This window comes from Balaenoptera borealis (assembly GCF_965194805.1).
Source record: "Balaenoptera borealis genome assembly, chromosome: 9".
In the NCBI taxonomy this organism is placed as follows: domain Eukaryota; kingdom Metazoa; phylum Chordata; class Mammalia; order Artiodactyla; family Balaenopteridae; genus Balaenoptera; species Balaenoptera borealis.
In genome coordinates this window covers 45708266-45727272 of record NC_138873.1, presented here as the reverse complement: position 1 = coordinate 45727272, position 19007 = coordinate 45708266, and the positions used below count along the sequence as shown (strand labels likewise).

At 34.2% G+C, this 19007-nt stretch overlaps 1 long non-coding RNA gene across 1 annotated transcript in view; it reads left to right on the top strand.

Moving 5' to 3' along the window:
* Positions 1-19007, top strand: part of LOC309634622 — a 333842-nt gene that overhangs the window by 307153 nt on the left and 7682 nt on the right. The gene's annotated exons all lie outside the window — the stretch shown is intronic.

The window sequence follows — 19007 nt, the reverse complement described above, 5'->3', positions numbered from 1 at the left end:
TAATGTTATATGCAACTGTATCTCAATTTATGAAAAAAGAATTAAAGCAAAAATCAATGAAATTGAAAACAGTAAATCAATGGAAAATATCAAAGAAATCAAAAACTGCCTCTTTGAAAAGATCAATAACATTGAGAACCTCTAGTCAAGCTAACTAAAAAAAGAGAGAGGACAGTACTAATATCAGAAGTGAAAAGGGACATAACTACAGATTCCATAAACATTGAAAGTATAAAAAAGGAATACGAACAACCCTACACCCACAAATTTATAACCTAAATGAAATGGACCAATCCCTAGAAGGACACATTGTGCCAAAACTCACGCAAGAAGAAACAGACAATCTGAATAGGTCTATATCTATTAAAGAAACTTAAAGAAATCAGATAAATAACTAATAACCTTCCAAAACAGAGGAAGCACCAGGCTCAGTTGGGTTCACTGGTGAACTCTACCAAACATTTAAGGGAGAAATGATGCCAATTCTTTACAATCACTTTAGGAGGATAGAGACAGAGGGATTACTTCCTAACCCATTTGATGAGGCAAGCATTATTCTAATACCAAAACCAAAGAAAAACATTACAAAAAGAAAACTACAGACCAATATCTCTTGTTAACAAAGATGAAAAAAATCTCAAAAAATATTAGCAAATTAAATCCAATAATGTATTAAGAGAATTACAGTTGACCCTTGAACAATGTGGGGATTAGGGATGCCAACTCCATGTGCAGTTGAAAATTCATGTATAACTTTTGACGTCACAGAAACTTAACTACTAATGGCCTGTTGACCCGGAAGCCATACCGATATCAGTTGATTAACACTTATTTTGTATGTTATGTGTATTGTATACATATTCTTACAGTAAAGTATGCTAGAGAAAAGAATATGTTATTAAGAAAAATCATAAGGAAGGGAAAATATATTTTCACTACTGTACTATATTTATTGATACTGTAAGTTTACATTGTCTGTTTACAAAATGAATTGTCTGTCAGTACTTCAGTATTGTCTTATATGATACAAAACACTGTAGGTGTTATAAGTATTACTAACTCTAGACATCAAAAATAAAAAGATAATGTGAAAAAGAAATTCATATTTATTTACAGATATAATGATGCATGCACTGATAATGAAGAAGCAGCAATATGACTGCTTCATGGTAGTCTGCCTATACACTAATGAATAAATCGTTATAAAATTTTTATAACATACACTATTACAATCATATTCATAATACAGTATTGGAAACATTGTTAACTTTAAAAAAAAAAAAAGCCACTCGTGATGACTGGCTGATAACGAAATTTCTCCAGTTACAAAGAGAGAGAGGCATACTGTATGGTAATGTAGGTTTTGAAAGCAAAGTTATAAAACAGTAAGCAAACTAACACATTATTAACTTTAAATATTGCTCACCTTATGCCTATGTAAGGATAGGCTATCCACTTTAACACAAGTCTTGCACACGATGTTCTACACAATGAATACTTAGGTGATGATGACACAAAAAAATGTCTCATACAGCTCTTGCAGTTACAAGTATTAGATTTTCACACAGACACTCACACATATACACAACAGATAGGTTTATTAACTGAGTGGCATGATGATTATTTACTATTCATTAAGTGGAAGTGGATCATCATAAAGGTCTTCATCCTCATAGTCTTGAGTAGGCTGAGGAGGAGGAGGAAGAAGAGGGCTTGGTCTTGCTGTCTCAGAAGTGGCAGACGTGGCAGAGGTGGAAAAGGTGAAAGGGGAGACAGGAGAGGCAGACACACTAGGTGTAAGTTTAGGGAAATATATCATAATTTCTGTCTGACCTTTTTGCTTTTTTATTTATTTAAAAATGTTTCTATATAATACCAACCCTTTTTTTTTTAACTTTTTATCTTTATTTTGTTTTTATTTTTTTAATCGAAGTATAGTTGACTTACAATATCATGTTAGTTTCAGGTATACAACACGGTGATTCAGTCATATATATATATTCTTTCTCAGGTTCTTTTCCCTTATAGTTTATTACAACATATTGAGTAGAGTTTCCTGTGCTATACAGTAGGTCCTGGTTGGTTATCTACTTGATATATAGTAGTGTGTATATGTTAATCCCATACTCCTAATTTATCTCTCTCCAACCCTCCCCGCCCCAGTCCTTTTTCCACTGTTTGGTGTTTCCACTGTTTGCTTTAGTTTCAGTGCCTGTATCATAGAAGGGTCTATGTTGTAAAGGAAGTCAAAAGCATTCTTGAATAATTGGAACCATTCTTTCTGCCAGGTTGTCTAATGTCAGTTTGTTTTTTGGCACTGCTTCTAATCTTTTCTTCCTCATCATCTGGCACTGGTTTAGAAACACTCGTCTTCATCAAGTTTTCTTCTGTTAGTTCCTCTGATGTGGTGTCTATTAGCTTTTGAATTTCTCCAAGATCCATATCTTGAAACCTTTCACCCACCCCCCCTTTTTTTTTTCACATCCACAATCTCTTTCAAGATTTCCCTGATTGGCTGTCATGAATCCTGTGAAGTCATTACACAACATCTGGACACAGTTTTCTCCAGCAGAATTTATTGTTTTGGACTTGATGGCTTTCACTGTTTTTTCTATAACAACATTGGCATCCCCAATGATATAATCCTTCCAGACTTTCATGATGTTCTCTCTGTCAGGATTCTCTTCCATAGTAGTGACAGTGCTTTCCATAAAATACTCTGTGTAGTGAGCCTTTAAGGTCTTTATGATCCTGTGATCTGGATACTGAATTAGAAACTTTATGTTTGAAGGAAAGTAGACCACTTTTATGCCTTCAGTGTTTAACTCATGCAGTTCTGGGTGGCCAGGGCCATTGTTCATTACCAAAAGAACTTTAAAAGGCGTTCCCTTGCTGGCAAGGTATTCCTGACTTCAGGGACAAAGCATCGATGGAACCAATCCAGAAAAAGGGTTCTTGTTGTCCAGGCCTTCTTGTTGCACAACCAAAGGACTGGCAGCTCGTGTTTATCTTTTCCTTTCCAGGCTCCGGTGTAAGCAACTTTATAGATAAGGGTAGTCTTGATTATAAATTGGACTGCATTTACACAAAACAGTAGAGTTAGCCTATCACTTCCTGCCTTAAATCCTGTTGCTCACTTCTCTTCCTTACTAATAAATGTCCTTTGTTGCACTATTTCCTTTTTTTCAAAATAGGGCGCTTTCGTCTGCATTACAAACCTATTCAGGCAGATATCCTTTCTCCTCAATAATTTTCTTTTTATTTATTTATTTGTTTGTTTGTTTATGGCTGCATTGGGTCTTCGTTGCTGCATGCAGGCTTTCTCTAGTTGTGGCGAGCAGGTACGTGGGCTTCAGTAGTTGTGGCACACGGGCTCTAGAGCGCAGACTCAGTAGTTGTGGTGCACCGGCTTAGTTGCTCTGCGGCATGTGGGATCATCCCGGGCCAGGGCTCGAACCCATGTCCCCCGCATTGGCAGGCAGATTCTTAACCACGGTGCCACCAGGGAAGCCCTCAATAATTTTCTTTATGGCATCTGGGAACTCACCTGCTGTCTTTTGGTTGGCAAAGGCTGCTTCTCCTGTTATCTTGACATTTTCTAAGCTAAACCTCTTTCTAAAATTATCAAACCATTCTTTGTTAGCACTCAGTTCTCTGGCTTTATACCCTTCACCTTCCTTTTGCTTTAAATTGTTATATAATGACTTTGCCTTTTCTGAAATCATATTAGAGTCCATAGGGATACCTTTCTTATAGCAATCCTACACCCACATAAAAACTGCATTTTCAATATGAGATAAAAGGGTATTTCCCAAAAAGGCAAGCTTTTTGCACCTGCTGGCATAGCTGCAGTGATGGCTTCATGAAATTCCTTTTCTTTTTTTACAAAAACGGTCCTTACATTGGATTCATTTATCTTGAAATGGTGGGCAACCACAGCTATAGACCTCAATCTACAATACATATCAAGCCATTCAACTTTTTCTTATAATGTCATGACTTTGCTTCTTAGGAGCCCTTCCAGCATCACTAGTGGCACTTCATATGGGTCCCACAGAATTATTCAAGGTTTATGGTATTGCACTAAACACAATGAAAAATACGTGAGAACCACAAGATATGCATTTTTACTGTGATATGCAGTTTACTGGAGAGAAACTGCTCACGAAAAGATGATTAGCATTACAAAGTGATTTAAGCAGATACTCACAACATTCTAGTTCACCACAATAGTAACAGGAGGTGGCTACAAAATTATTACGGTAGTACAGTATGTACCAGAGTTAATTTTGTGCAGTTATAATTCAATACTGCATCTTTACATTTGTTTACATTTCTCTCCACTGCAAATGATTCCATGTATGATCTGTAAGTGTGTGTGTAAGTTTTGATGAATTTCAAGTTTTTGTATTAGATTTGTGTATATTTTATGATAGTAAATAATAAAAAAGTCTAGTATCTATGTACATTTTATGCATTCATGACATACCTAAAATTTTCTTAATTTTTCCATGTTTCCAGGCTATATGGTTTATCTGAGTTTTTTCAAATCATCGCAAATCTCGAAAATTTGTTTCCATATATCTTTTGCAAAAATCTGCATATAAGTGGTCCTGTGCAATACAATCTTGTGTTGTTCAAGGTCAGCTGTATACACCACCATAAAGTGGGATTTATCCCAGGCGTGGAAGTCTGGTCTAACATTGAAAAATCAATTAATGTTATCCACCACATCAACAGGCTAAGAAAGAAAAATTACATAATCATATTAATAGATACAGAAAACCATTTGACAAAATCCAACACCAATTCATTATAAAAACCCACAGTAAACTAGGAAAATAGGGGAATTTCCTCAACTTGATGAAAGAATATCGACAAAAACAACTAACATTGTACTTAATGGTGAGAAACTCAAAGCTTTCCCACCAAGATGAATTACATGACATGGATGTCCCTTCTCACTGCTCCCTTTCAACATTGTACTCAAAGTTCTAGCTAATGCAATAAACAAGAAAAGGAAAAAAATAGTACATAGATTGGGAAGGAAGAAACAAAATTGTCTTTTTGCAAAAAATCCAAAAGAATCACCTATGCAGAAAAATCCAAAAGAGTTGACAAAATAACTCCTGAAAGTAATGAGTGATTATAGCAAGGTTGCAGGCTACAAGGTTAATATACAAAAGTCAATCACATTCCTATATACCATTAGTAAGCAAGAGGAATATGAAATTAAACACATAATACCATTTATATTAGCACACACAAAAGTGAAACACATATACAGTCTAACAAAATATGTACAAGATCATATGAGGAAAACTACAGAACGCTGATGAATGAACTGAAAGAAGAAATAAATAAATAGAGAAATGTTCCATATTTATGGATAAAAAGACTCAATATTGTCAAGATTTCAGTTGTTCCCAACTTGATATATAGATTCAATGCAATCCCAATTAAAATCCCAAGTTATTTTGTGGATATAGAAAAACTGTTTCTAAACTTTATGTGGAGAGGCAAAATACCTGGAATAGCCAGCAAAATACTGAAGGAGAAGAACAAAGTTGAAAAACTGACACTACCTGACTTCATGACTTTCTGTAAAGCTACAGAAAAGAAGACAGTGTGGTATTGGAGAAAGCATAGGAAAATAGATAAATGGAACAGAACAGAAAATCCAGAAGTAGGCCCACATAAATACAGTCAACTAATCTTGGACAAAGGAGCAAAGGCAATAAATGCATTGGAGCAAAGATAGCCTTTTCAACAAATGATGCTGGAACAATTGGATATTAAATGCAAATAAATGAATTTAGATGCAGACCTTACAGAGCTTTTTCCTTTTTCTTTCCTTTTACTTTCAGCCTATTTTGTCTTTGAATCTAAAGTACATCTCTTGTAGACAGCATGTAGTTGGATTTTTTTTTTTATGAAATGTGCCAATCCGTCTTTTGATTGAACTGTTTAGTCCATTTAAATTAATGTAATTACTGATAAAGTACAACTTTTGTTCACCATTTTGCTATTTGTTTTTTCCATATTTTATGTCTTTTCCTTCTATTCCTCTATTACTTTTGTATTTAAATAGATATTTTCTGGTATACCATTTTGATTCCTTGGCTGTTTCTTTTACTATATTTTTGACAGCTTGCATGGCTATACAAGGAAAATCTACAGTAAACATTATAATCCATGGGGAAAAAAATAAAAGCTTTTTCTCTAACATCTGTTACAAGCTAAGGATGCCTGCTCTCGCCACTTCTATTCAGCATGGTACTTGAGGCCCTAGCTAGAGCAGTTAGACAGGAAAAATAAATAAAATGCATTCAGGTCAGAAAAGAAGCAAAATTATCTCTGTTTTCAGATGGCATGATCATATATGTAGAAAACTCTAAAGACTCAACAACAACCAAAAAAACACTGTAGAAGTAATAAATAAATTCATTAAGGTTGCAGGAGACAATGACATCACCTGGGTGATGGAGTAGGAGACCTCAGCCTATGTGTTCCCACAAAGATCTAAAATGGTTTGGAAGATTTTTTGTTTTTTTTTTCTGGTGGCTCTCAGGGAGAATCTGTTTCCTTACAAAGCTCAATAATAAAAAGACAAACAACCCAATTAATAAATGGGCAAAAGATTTTAATTGATATTTTCCAGCAAATATATACAAATGTCTAATAAGCACATGAAAAAATGTTCAACATCATTAACCATTAGGGAAACACAAATCAAAACTCAATGAGATATAATTTCATACCAACTAGGTTGGTTATAAACAAAAAGAGAGATAATAAAAAATGTTGGAAAGTATGTGGAGTAATTGGAACCCTGTACACTGCTGCTGGGAATGTGAAATGGTACAGTCATTTTGGAAAATAAATTTGGCAGTTCCTCAAAGGAACAGTTGTAGAGTTACAATATGACCTGGCAATTTCACTCCTAGGTATCAACTGAAGAGAAATAAAACACTGGTCCACACAAACATGGAAATGCAAATTTTATGGCAGCATTATTAGCAATTGCTAAAAATTGGAAACAACCAAATATCCATTAATTGATGAATGGATAAATAAAATGTGGTATATCCATACAATAAAATATTGTTCAACAATAGAAAGAAATAAAATATGGTACATTCTACAACATGGATGATCCTTGAAGATATGCTAATGAAAGAATCAAGCCACAGAGGTCCACATATCATATGATCCCATTAATATACATTGTCCAGAATAAGCAAATCTATAGAGATAGAAAGAAGATTGTTTGCCTCGGGCTTGGGGGCAGGTATAAGGAATGGAGTGTGACTGCTAGTGGGCATTATTTTTCTTTTAGGGATGATGAAAATGTGCTAAAATTTATTGTGGTGATGGTTGCACAACTTTGGAAATATACTAAAACTACTAAATTGTACACCTTAATATGGTGAATTTTATGGTATGTGAGTTATACTCAGTAAAGGAATTATAAAAAAGTAATTGAGATGCCTATTTGAAAGGTACCACATAGAAAATGAGTTTATATTAAGCTACTTGGAAACTGTACAGTAAACTTTAAGATTTACTTCACAATCATGTAAATTCCTTTTTGGGGGGGAAAGCTATTTTACTGTCTATTAGAATTCAGTGAAAATATTTTTTCTGATACTCTGTTACTCATTTCTTCGCTTAATCTAATATTATTCCTATTTACACTCCCTAATTTTTCAATTAATTTGTAAAGATCATTGCCAGTTGTTAGTGTTACCGTATTTGTCAAATGAAAATACATGACACTATTAAATTCAAATTTAAGATAAACAAAAAATATTTTTGTCACGTAAGTATGTTCTATGCAATATTGGGGAAATACTTATAACAAAAAAGTATTTGTTGTTTATCTAAAGTTCAAATTTATCCAGGTGTCATATACATTTTATCTGAAAACCCTACCAATTGTTTATATAAGGATAAAAATAAACTTGAGAACCAGTTGTAAAAAGTTGTGTATTGGTATGGGGCATGCCAAATTGTTGCTCTACAAATAGTTTGCAGAGGTCTCCATTACCATAATTATTTGAAAAAGGTAGAAATTTTAGATGTTTATAAGAGAACTTTCAATTTCACAAAGGAAGGGAAATACCATACTGTGACTTTTTAAATACTTATTTCTACCATGACTGAAACTCACAAAAACATCACGGGAACAGAGCAAAGTTTTAAATAAAATCCGATCTTCACTCTTACTTGGCCCAATGATGGAAAGCATTCCTTCAACCCTACCTTCACATCTCCCAGAGTGTTTTTTGTATACTATTTGGAACTATTTTGAATAGAATACAGATGCTTGGACATTTAGTGGGTGGAACATTTTATAGCCACATTATTCCATTATATATATCACCGGGGCACATTGGATCATACTTCTCATCCTGAGGCCTTTTTCTAATCATTTGCTATAATTTCAAATGTCTCATCTTTCTTTTAGTTTATTGCATGCAATGATGGGTATTGCTTTTCTAATTAGTAGGATTATTTACCATGGAAGATACGAAAATTGCCTTTCTTTTTATATCTTGGGAATATTAGGAAATGACTGTTATAGCAAGAGTCACATTTGCTTACTGACTCTATTAACCCTCTAATTTTTCCTACTTATTGAATCATTAAAATAATCACAATCCAGACAACTCGTATTTGTCTAGGCACAAGGAAGCTATTTGCACATTATTGGATTAATAATAAGACAATGCCTTTCAGCTATTTTCATTTGGGGATTCAATTTTATTAGGGAGAATGTAGGGAGAAACATACGGATCCATTTCACAAAGTGTCTTGGTTTTTATTCATTTTAAAATCAGTGCAGTAAAGATAATTACAACTTTTTAGAGCACTGTGGTATTGTTTAAACTGTTATTAGAGGTTCATGATTCAATTTATGCTCTTGCTATTTCCATCTATATGACTTAACTGAATTTATCATAGGTTTCAAGCAATGAAAATTAATTTGAAGATCATCAAGTCTATCACATACCAAAATGTGTTTGCCAGGGTCTTGCTACCCATATATTTTGACTACAGAGTCTATTTATGAACAATTTCTATTAACTTACTGTACTACTATACTGAGAAACACTCTTTGGGGAAAACAAATTTTGCTCAACTATACGTCCATTTAAAATTGGCTGTAATATCAACTATTTTATTTCTGTCAGTAATATCAACTATTTTATTTCTGTCAGTAGTATCACCATTCTTCTGTTTCGAAGGTACAAATTTTTATGCTATTGTAGACACTAAGGCAGAAAGACTAGATCTTAAAATCAAACTCTGTCCATTGACTATATTTCCCAATTCCATTGAGTCTGTTTTGCAGAATACACACATACAAATGTCATAAAAAGCATTATTTTTCTTTTGATAGAGGTGGAAAAAAAATGTCATGTTCTGCATGGTGCTAATTCCAGGAGTAAAATTACCTACCATTAGTTTTTGAGACTATTAATAGAATTAGGTTGTATAGTATATCATCAAGAAGCAACCAACATAAAAGATACTTAATATAAATAAGTTACATACTGTTGGGTATGTCAGTTAAGAAACTGACACACATGATTGTTAAGTGTTTATTCAATACTGCCTAGGGCAAAGAAACCTTAGCTAGTCAATACAAAGAGAAGAAGTCACACAAAGCAGCCAGCCTCTATTTTTTTTCTTTTTAAAGAATCAATTTTATTTCTTTCTTTATTTTTGGTTGTGTTGGGTCTAGGTTGCTGCGCGCGGGCTTTCTCTAGTTGCGCCGAGGAGGGGCTACTCTTCGTTGCAGTGCGCGGGCTTCTCATTGCCATGGCTTCTCTTGTTGAGCACGGGCTCTAGGTGCAGGGCGTCAGTAGTTGTGACACGTGGGCTCAATAGTTGTGGCACACGGGCTTAGTTGCTCTGCAGTATGTGGGCTCTTCGCAGACCAGGGCTTGAACCCGTGTCCCCTGCATTGGCAGGCGGATTCTGAACTACTGCACCACCAGGGAAGTCCCCAGCCTCTCTATTTTGAAGTTTCAGTTTCTATCACCATTCAGTCAGACATGTCTGCTTTACTCCTATCCTTGCCAAATTCACATCTGACTGTTAATTTATTTCCCATGTATGTTTTCAGATTTTGGACTGGAGTCCCAGAGCAAGGACAGATTTACATACTTTCTTCAGAGTGTTTCTCCCATTGTAGCTGAGTTTTGTTTTTGTTTTTCTTTTTCTGGAACTTACATTGATCACCTGATTTTGTTTTTCAGGGTCTGATCTCTCTTTGTCTTTAAATGTCAAAACTATGATCATATTCCAGAAGGTGATGATCTTACCAATATGCCCTTTAGGTTAAAATGAGGCTGTCCTCCAACTTCACCAAAGTTACTATATTACAGCAGTCATTTGAATTTTTTTCTGTTACTTGAAATGGTCAAAGTCTTACATACTACGCATATTTCTCTTCCTCCCTAAAAAAAAAAAAAAAAAAAAAATTAAAAACCAAAACAAACAGTGACAGAAAACCAACCAATTTACTGTCAGCTCATTCTTTTATTGGTTTCATTATGGCATAGCAAATTACCCCAAAACTTAGTTGCTTAAAAGAATAAATACTTATTATCTCATATAATTTCCAAATGTTGGAAACCTGTGTGTGGCTTAGCTAGTTGGTTCTGGTTGAAAGTCACTTATGAAGTTGTAGTCAGGATATTGGCAGGAGCTGTAGTCATCTGAATGCTTGACTGGGGTTGGAAAGTATGCTTCAAGAAGGATCATTCACATGGCTGTTGGATAGAGGCTTCTTTATCTAGCTGGCCTCCAAAGGGCTGCTCATGACATGACAGCTAACTACTCTAAGAAAGAAAGCAAGGATGAATACGCAGTCATTTTATGATGTAGTCTAAGAAGTGATGTACTGTCACTTCTACTGTATTCTATTGATTAGAATACACTTAGAGAATCATTAAGTCTAGCTGGCTCAAAGAGAGAGGAATTAGGCTCTACCTCTTGAAAGGAGGAATATTAAAGAATTTGTGGGCACATTTTTAAACCACTATACCCTCTATTATCTGGAGTACTACAACAGACCCCAGGCAAATCTCTCTGACCCTAAGATTTTCTTTCTTTAAATCCAGTTGGCAGAGAGTACCAAATTATCTTTCCTCATGTTACTTCACTGCTTAAGAACTTGAAGAAGTTTCATGTAACTCCTGCATCAAGTTGACTCCAGTGTCTAAGTTCTAATGTTGCTCATAACCTCCTTTTAAATTATAAAGACTAACTCATAATATAAGCTGAATCTTGTTATAAAATCTCATTTCACATTCCAAACATTCTAGACTTACACATTGGACAATTTCCACAGTACACTGCCAAAATCAGACTCTTTGCCTTCTATCTTAATATCATTCCCCTCCCTCCTTTCCCTTTAACCCACTCAGATCCTCTTACTTTTCCAGATCTAGCTCAAGTGCTATATCCTAAGACCACACTTGCCATTCTCTCACTGACCTCACTTCCCACTTTTCTGCTCTGAGCCTACATTCTGTTACCATAAGTACTACATGTTCTAGCACAGAACTATTCTCAAATTGTTTCAGCTATGGTTGTGTTGTTCCCTCCAGCCAGATCATAAGCTTCTCATAGAAAAGAACCATTTTTCATCTTTTTCAGTTCTCATAGACCCTTACAGAATTTGGGAAATATAGGAGGTTCTCAACAAATGTTTGTTCTTATATTTCTCTTGAATATGAGATTAAAGAGTGTTTTTGATATACTTTATGTAAAGTGCCTAACAATATAGGAACAAGAAAAAAAGAAAAAAGCCTACCTTTTTTTCTGTATATGTATTCCTTCTTTTTTTTCTTTGCTTAATATAGGAATTCATGATATCCAGCCAAAAGTTATCTTATGAATCCAGACAGTTTAAAATTGGAAAATAATTCATGGTAGCAAAAAATTCTGTTTGCAAGCATGAAATTCACAGTATTAGAATTTATATTGATTATGATTATACCAAAATAACTTTTCAGCCTCACTTTTCTTAAAAATATGATTATTAGTAGTATAAAGGAAATATAAGGAATATATTATTACTTCTATTTTCTCTGGACACTTTAAAATGTAGACAATTTGATTTTTAAAAAGCATTAATTCTACCTAGATTAGTTTTTTCTCAGTTCAAAGGGAGTTCTTCTGTGAAAAATGTCTATTTCTCCAGAGTCTTTTTGAGAACTTTTGAAAAGTGTTACCTACCTGTAGTGTTATTTTTTTGGAAAAAAATTCAACTAAATACTGCATTTTATATTTTTACTTGTTCTTTTTAAAATTGTTTAAATCTTTTTCCTCTATGTGAGTGGTAATAGAGAGAGGAACATTTTGACATAATTTTGGTTTTTAAAAACTTTTTATAATGAAGCATTTTTAAAGCCACTTTTGAGGTATGATTGACATAGAAAAAGCCATACATATTTAATGTGTTACAACTAGATGAGTTTGGAGATAAGTATGCATTTGTGAACTCATCATCACAATCTATGCCACAAACATAGCCATCACTTCCAAAAGTTTTCTCCTACCCTTTTTCTTTTATTATTATTATCATCATTATTATTATCACTTTGTGGTAAGAACCCTTATCATAAGAGCTGATGAAACATTTAAAATGTAAACAAAAACTGATGAGACGAATATAATGAACCTCCATTTACCTATCGCTCAGCTTCAACCATTATCAATATTTTGCTAAATATTTTTTATCCTCATATCTTCCCTACTCAATGAAGACATTATGATTATTCTTACAGTAGACTTCCATTGTTGACCCAAATGGTTTGCTGAGCTTTGGAATGTTGAAAAGATGGGTCTTCTCTCTCCTACATCTATATGAAATGGAATGTGAGAACCCATATCATCGTGCCTTCACTTCCTTACCTTCAGATGAGGAGTTTTGAATCCTGGAGAGGTTCAATTTCTAACTTCTTTGTGGTCAAATAACTGGTTTGCAAAGCTGGAAGGAGAGTCTAGATTTTCTGCCCAATTATTTTTTGCTTCCTATTGCTCTGGTCAGGAGATTCAGAAAACTTCTCCAGCAGAATGTGGCTTTGGAAATAAATAGAAGAGACATCATTGGAGTCACTTTGCTACAGTTACCTAAGTTCCCCACCCCAGCTGTCCTTTAATCAGTAGTTTACAAAAGTTAAGACAATTATATGTCTTTTTCTCCTTTGTGTTTGTAGCCTATTTTCTCTTTTTGGTAACATTTTTCCAGTTGACTCTATCGGGTACTTTTTATACCATTATATAATTTCTAAATTATGATAATTATGCAGATCGATTTTAAAATTTTATACATATTGATTTTTTTCTCAATTCTAATTCCATCAGCTCACATCTCTAGAATAACACCAAATAAGACAACATCTTTCTCTTGTTCCTAATTTTACTTTTATTATTTGACCATTAAAATGATGCTAAATTTATTTATACATTCATATATAAAATTGTGTCTATTCTTCATGTTTTATTAGGAGTTTTCATCTGGAATAAATATGAAGCTTTTATTAAATGCTTTTCAACATCCATGGAATTGATTATATGATTTAATATTTAAATTTAGTAAATTGTATTACTAGACTATTATCACTGCATTCCTGATATATAATCTGTTCTTCATTGTATATTGTTCATTTATTGCTTTGATTAAATAGCTTTGCTAATATTTATTTATGTGCTTACATTAATATTTGTAGATAAGTGGTTTTTAAAAAATCATTGTATTTGTTAAATATTTTGTTATTTTATTTAGCAAAAATTTATATATCACTGTGTACCAGGTATTGTTCTAAATGCTTTACAGATACCCTCATGATAGACCTATGAAGGAAATACTATTAGCATCCTCGTTTTGCAAATTATAATATGGAGGCACAAAGAGGTTAAGAAACTCTAGTAAAGCTAGTTGAAGATAGGTTTTGAACCCAGGCAGTTCACAGGTGAAACAAGAAACAGAGATTTTCTCCTTTCTTTCCACATACATTTGAAAGACTTAATCTGTACAATTGTTTGATATATGTTTGGAAATAATAATTCATTAAAATTTTCATTAAGGCAATGAGCATATTTATATTTTCACAGAAAAAATCTATTTAACTCTGATTTTCAATTTTTTTGTATACATATAAACAAATCCTATAATTATTTTAATTCCCTTTGCCTTTGGTTATTTCCACATTCTCTCTTTTTTTTTAAAATTATTTATTTATTTATTTATTTATTTTTGGCTGTGTTGGGTCTTCGTTTCTGTGCTAGGGCTTTCTCTAGTTGTGGCAAGCAGGGGCCGCTCTTCATCGCGGTGCGCGGGCCTCTCACTATCGCGGCCTCTCTTGTTGCGGAGCACAGGCTCCAGACGCGCAGGCTCAGTAATTGTGGCTCACGGGCCTAGTCGCTCCGCGGCATGTGGGATCTTCCCAGACCAGGGCTCGAACCCGTGTCCCCTGCATTGGCAGGCAGACTGTCAACCACTGAGCCACCAGGGAAGCCCCTCCACATTCTCATTTTTATCTATTTTGCTTGAGCTTTCATTTTTATTTTTTGAGAAGGTAGCTAATAATTTACCTAGCATGTAATTTCTCTGCAGAGAACTGGCTTTTGATTTACTTAGTAGTCTGTTCTTTTCTTTCGGTAAATTCTTTAATTTCCAGCAGTAAAATCTTAGTTTATCCTTGAAGAAAGTCTAGAGGTCCTGGTTCTTCTCCTGGTCCCCTTTAGTTTTATTTATTTATTTTTTCTTCTGTCTCTTCAGTTTAGGTCAGCTTTTTGCAACCTCCTCCTCTGCTAAGAGAATAAGCTGGGAAAATAAGATTGTAGGGGTAGGATATATATTGATCATATGATACAAGGGAGCTATTGGGAATAAACTGAATATTTTGTGTGAAGGGGTGTATTGAAGACAGGAGTGCACCAGAGAAAAATACCCACATCAGTTTAGAAAGTAGCCAAGACCACTGTTTCTGGGATCAGACAGATTAATACTTGAATCCCAGCTCTGTCATTTACTAGCTGTATGATTTTGGACACATTACTTAAATTTTTTAAGTCTCTGTTTTCTCATATGTTAAGAGGGTATAACAACTATCTCATGAAGTTAAAAGAAGGTGAATATGATAAATCAACCATTATACTGAAGCTATCTACTGCATCAACTGGGAGCTGTATTTAGAATTTTACAATCATAAAACTATATTGGATGATGAGTATTATAATTTTGCCCTCTAGATTCATTACCACTTTTTTCCATCTTGCTCTGTGCTTCAAGAGGCTGGCATTTGTGGGCCACATAAACAAATTCTCTTGTTCTTTGGCTTTCAGTCAGCTTAGGGCAAAGAGAGAATCCAAGAGGGAAATTTCAGGGTGGAAAAAGCTTAGGTGTGGGGTATTTATTCCCCTGGATGACTCTCTCTCTCTCTTTCTCTTACTATATAAAAAAGAAACTATCATTTATAACCCTAAAGGAACAAGAAGAAGGAACAAGAAACTAGAGAGAGTAAACTGTCATGGAGATAGACAGATAGATAGATAGATAGATAGATAGATAGATAGATAGATAGATGATAGATAGAGGTGTTGATATAGATAAGTCTGTATATCTCTCTTTGTCTACATCTGTCTGTCCATTCATCCATCCATATACCTCTCTATATCTGTCTATCTGGATTTTGTATTTAAGGAATTGCTCACATGATTGTGGGGACTGGCAAGTCCAGAATCTTCAGAGCAGGTCAGCAGCAGGTCAGCAGTAGGCTGGAGACCCAAGGAAGAGTTGATATTGCAGTCTTGAGTCTGAAGGAAATCTGGAGCAGAATCCTTTAGGTCCTTCACTATTTCCTATTGACAGGAATGACTACATAATTTGTGGGGCCCAGTGCAGATGAAAATATGGGGGCCTTTGTGAAAAAAATATTAAGAATTTCAAGATGACAACACTAAAACATTACACCAGACACAGGGCACTTAAGTGTGAGGACCTATGCAGCACTAGAGACGGCACACCCCTGAAGCCAGCCCTGCCTGTTCATTTCCCTGAAACCTACCCACACACATAAACATCTCCTTATGAAACTTTTCTCAATTAACCTATATAAGTGTGTCAGATGTTTCCTGCCAGGACCCTGTTGCGTGCAATCAGAATGAAACCAAATACTAGGATTTGAGTGTCAAAGCTCAGTGATTCTAGAATTTATTTATTCATCCAATATTTTTGGTGAATTTCATTTTCGGAAGAGTGTACTGACTGTGAAACATATTGAAAAGATTATAGACCCTAATTTATGTAGCCTGGAAACATTCACATGAAGAAAGGAGGATTTACACCTACTGATTTTTATAGAAAATGAACATACATTTATTTTATACTTATATTTATTTGTAATCTAAAAATATTATTTCATCAACCAAATATTCACACATGAAATTAGAGTACTTATTAATACTTTAAACAAAGTTTTCCATTTGAACTCCATTCCCTCATGAGCATTGCTTCTCGTGAGTATGATGCTGGTTTGTATTTTTCACCATTCAGTAACCAGAATTCTAGCAATATATGAGTCTTCTGTGTTGGTTGTTTTAGGTGATGAAGTGATAAGGGTATTTGGCAACATGTTTATTTGTCCTAGTCTAGTCTAAATAATCTGGCATCAATGGTATATATAAAATACAACTTTCAGAGTTAACGATATCAAAAAGAGGAAGGGTTATTGAGGGGTTGCTAGTAGTACACTGGGAACATGGCACACCTGGAGATCATCCACATCTCTGAAGGACCAGGCATTCAGAAATTCCCATCTTAAAACCTTTGGGTTAATTTTGGTAGGGCATACTTCTTGGAAGTTCTAAAAAGGAGATTTTTATCTTGTTTCCACTTGATGACATAGAAATGTTTATTGTATCTTTTTTTCTCTCTCTCGTATTTATTTGCTATAGAGAACATTATATTTTAACTTACTTTAATAAAAAATTTGTTAATTGACTTTCTGTATTAATCTAAAGTAAACTATTTTAAAATAACTTAATAATAGGACAATATTTTATTAGGGCATTGTGTTCATTATTGATTATGATAATATATCAATATTTAAGAGTACAGAACTATTTTAATAAAATAGAAGAAAATTACATAAACAACATTTTTTATTAATGTACAATTTTAAGAAATAGGAAATAATTTATTCACATTAGGAAAGGCCAGTTCTGATGTTTATATAATATGGAAAGTGTTGATTACTGAAAAGCAAAGAGAGAGAGAATAAATTGTCTATCAATCATATTAAACACTTTTCCACACTTTTCCTTTGTTGGAATAAAATTGAGTCTGTCATTTGTCAAGAAGCCATGATTGGACGAGTGAATAAATGCCACTTACCTGAGTCTCCTTGATTACAGTTTGGTCCTGATAGCAGGCTGAAGGAGGAAAGACTAAACATACACTGGAGAACATGCCAGGCATCTCATAAGGGGTCATATCTTTGCATTTGTAATTTGTGCCCAGGATATGATAGGAAATTCGCAGTCCAAAAAGTAATTTCTTCTAGTAACTTGGATGTCCCCTCATGCACTCGTTATGCATAATGGTAATTTTTGTGCTAATAGTGTCTACTACAGTATTCTTACAGATGGAAATGAAGGCAGGATGGCAAAAAGGTAATGCACATTGATGGGTTCTTGTCAAAAGAGATGATAAACCCAAAGTTTCTGGTTGCCACTCATATGATTAGAACAACACACTAGGCTTCCAGGATCACATCCAGAAATTCGTTTTCAAGCCTGGCTGCTCTGCATTCATTAAAGTATAAACTTTGACGAGCACCTTTGAGCACATTCTTTCTTGGACATGGGAGACAAAGCAAGAAGGAAAAAATCTATTTCAGGATTGAAAATGTATTCTCTTCTCGGGTACTTCCATATGATATTTAGCTTTTTCAAGCCTAATCTACTTGTTCAATGAATTTCTGACAATTCCGTGGTTCTCACACTGCATGCTAACCCGGTGTAATCTTGAAACCATTTATTTACAAATTTTGGACCTCCATATTGGGCAGATTTCGGCCATGCCAGAATGAGACACTGATCGGAATGAATTGACGGCGATTCTTTCCTGCTGAGTGCCTATAAGAGTGGAAGCTTAAAACACATTATATTCAAAATCCAGTGGGGTATCAGTTTCCTCTGAAGCTGCTGGTGCAGGTGGACTTTCCCTGGTCCATCTGTTCTGGATAGACTCTGTCATGACTGCTCTTCTTTCAGCCCATCTTGTCTGTCTTTCATTGACACATAAAGATTCCTGCTATTTGGTCATTTTGCTGCTTGTTTCATTTCTTCTTTTCTCTAATATTCCCTAATTGAAATATCCACTTTGCTAAGAGAATTTAGTTATATGTTTAATATACTTTTTAAATCTCAGAATCTATTATAAATAAGTTCTTCCCATTAAAAGAAAAATAAACTAGCATAGCAAGGCCTTCCCTCCCAGCATTTACAGTCTCATTTAGTAGGTCTTATATAAAATCACTTTACTTGAAAGTTTTTTTTGTATATTTAGTCTTAATTTTAAAAGACTGGGTGATATTCTAATATTAATACCTGGAAAAATCAGACAGCTGAAAAAAGGCCAAATCATACCGTATAAGTAACATATCTTATAAATGCATATCTTACATATCTTATACTTCTTTTAGAGTGATCAAAGTTAGGTCAACAAGTGTTGCAAGAATCAAAATATATTCATAATTAAAACTGGCCTGTATTAACTGTAGTAACTTCCTCTTCCTTCTGGCCAAGTTTGACTACATCTGTTGAACATTTCCTTTGAGACATAACTTATTCTTTGATGTGCAGAGATGACAAATACTCCAATAAAATAAGGATTTTTAATTAGTACCACATAGGTTGACTACTCCCTCACTATTTTGCCAGTCTTGAACCATTACTGTTCATTATTTTTCTTCACTCTT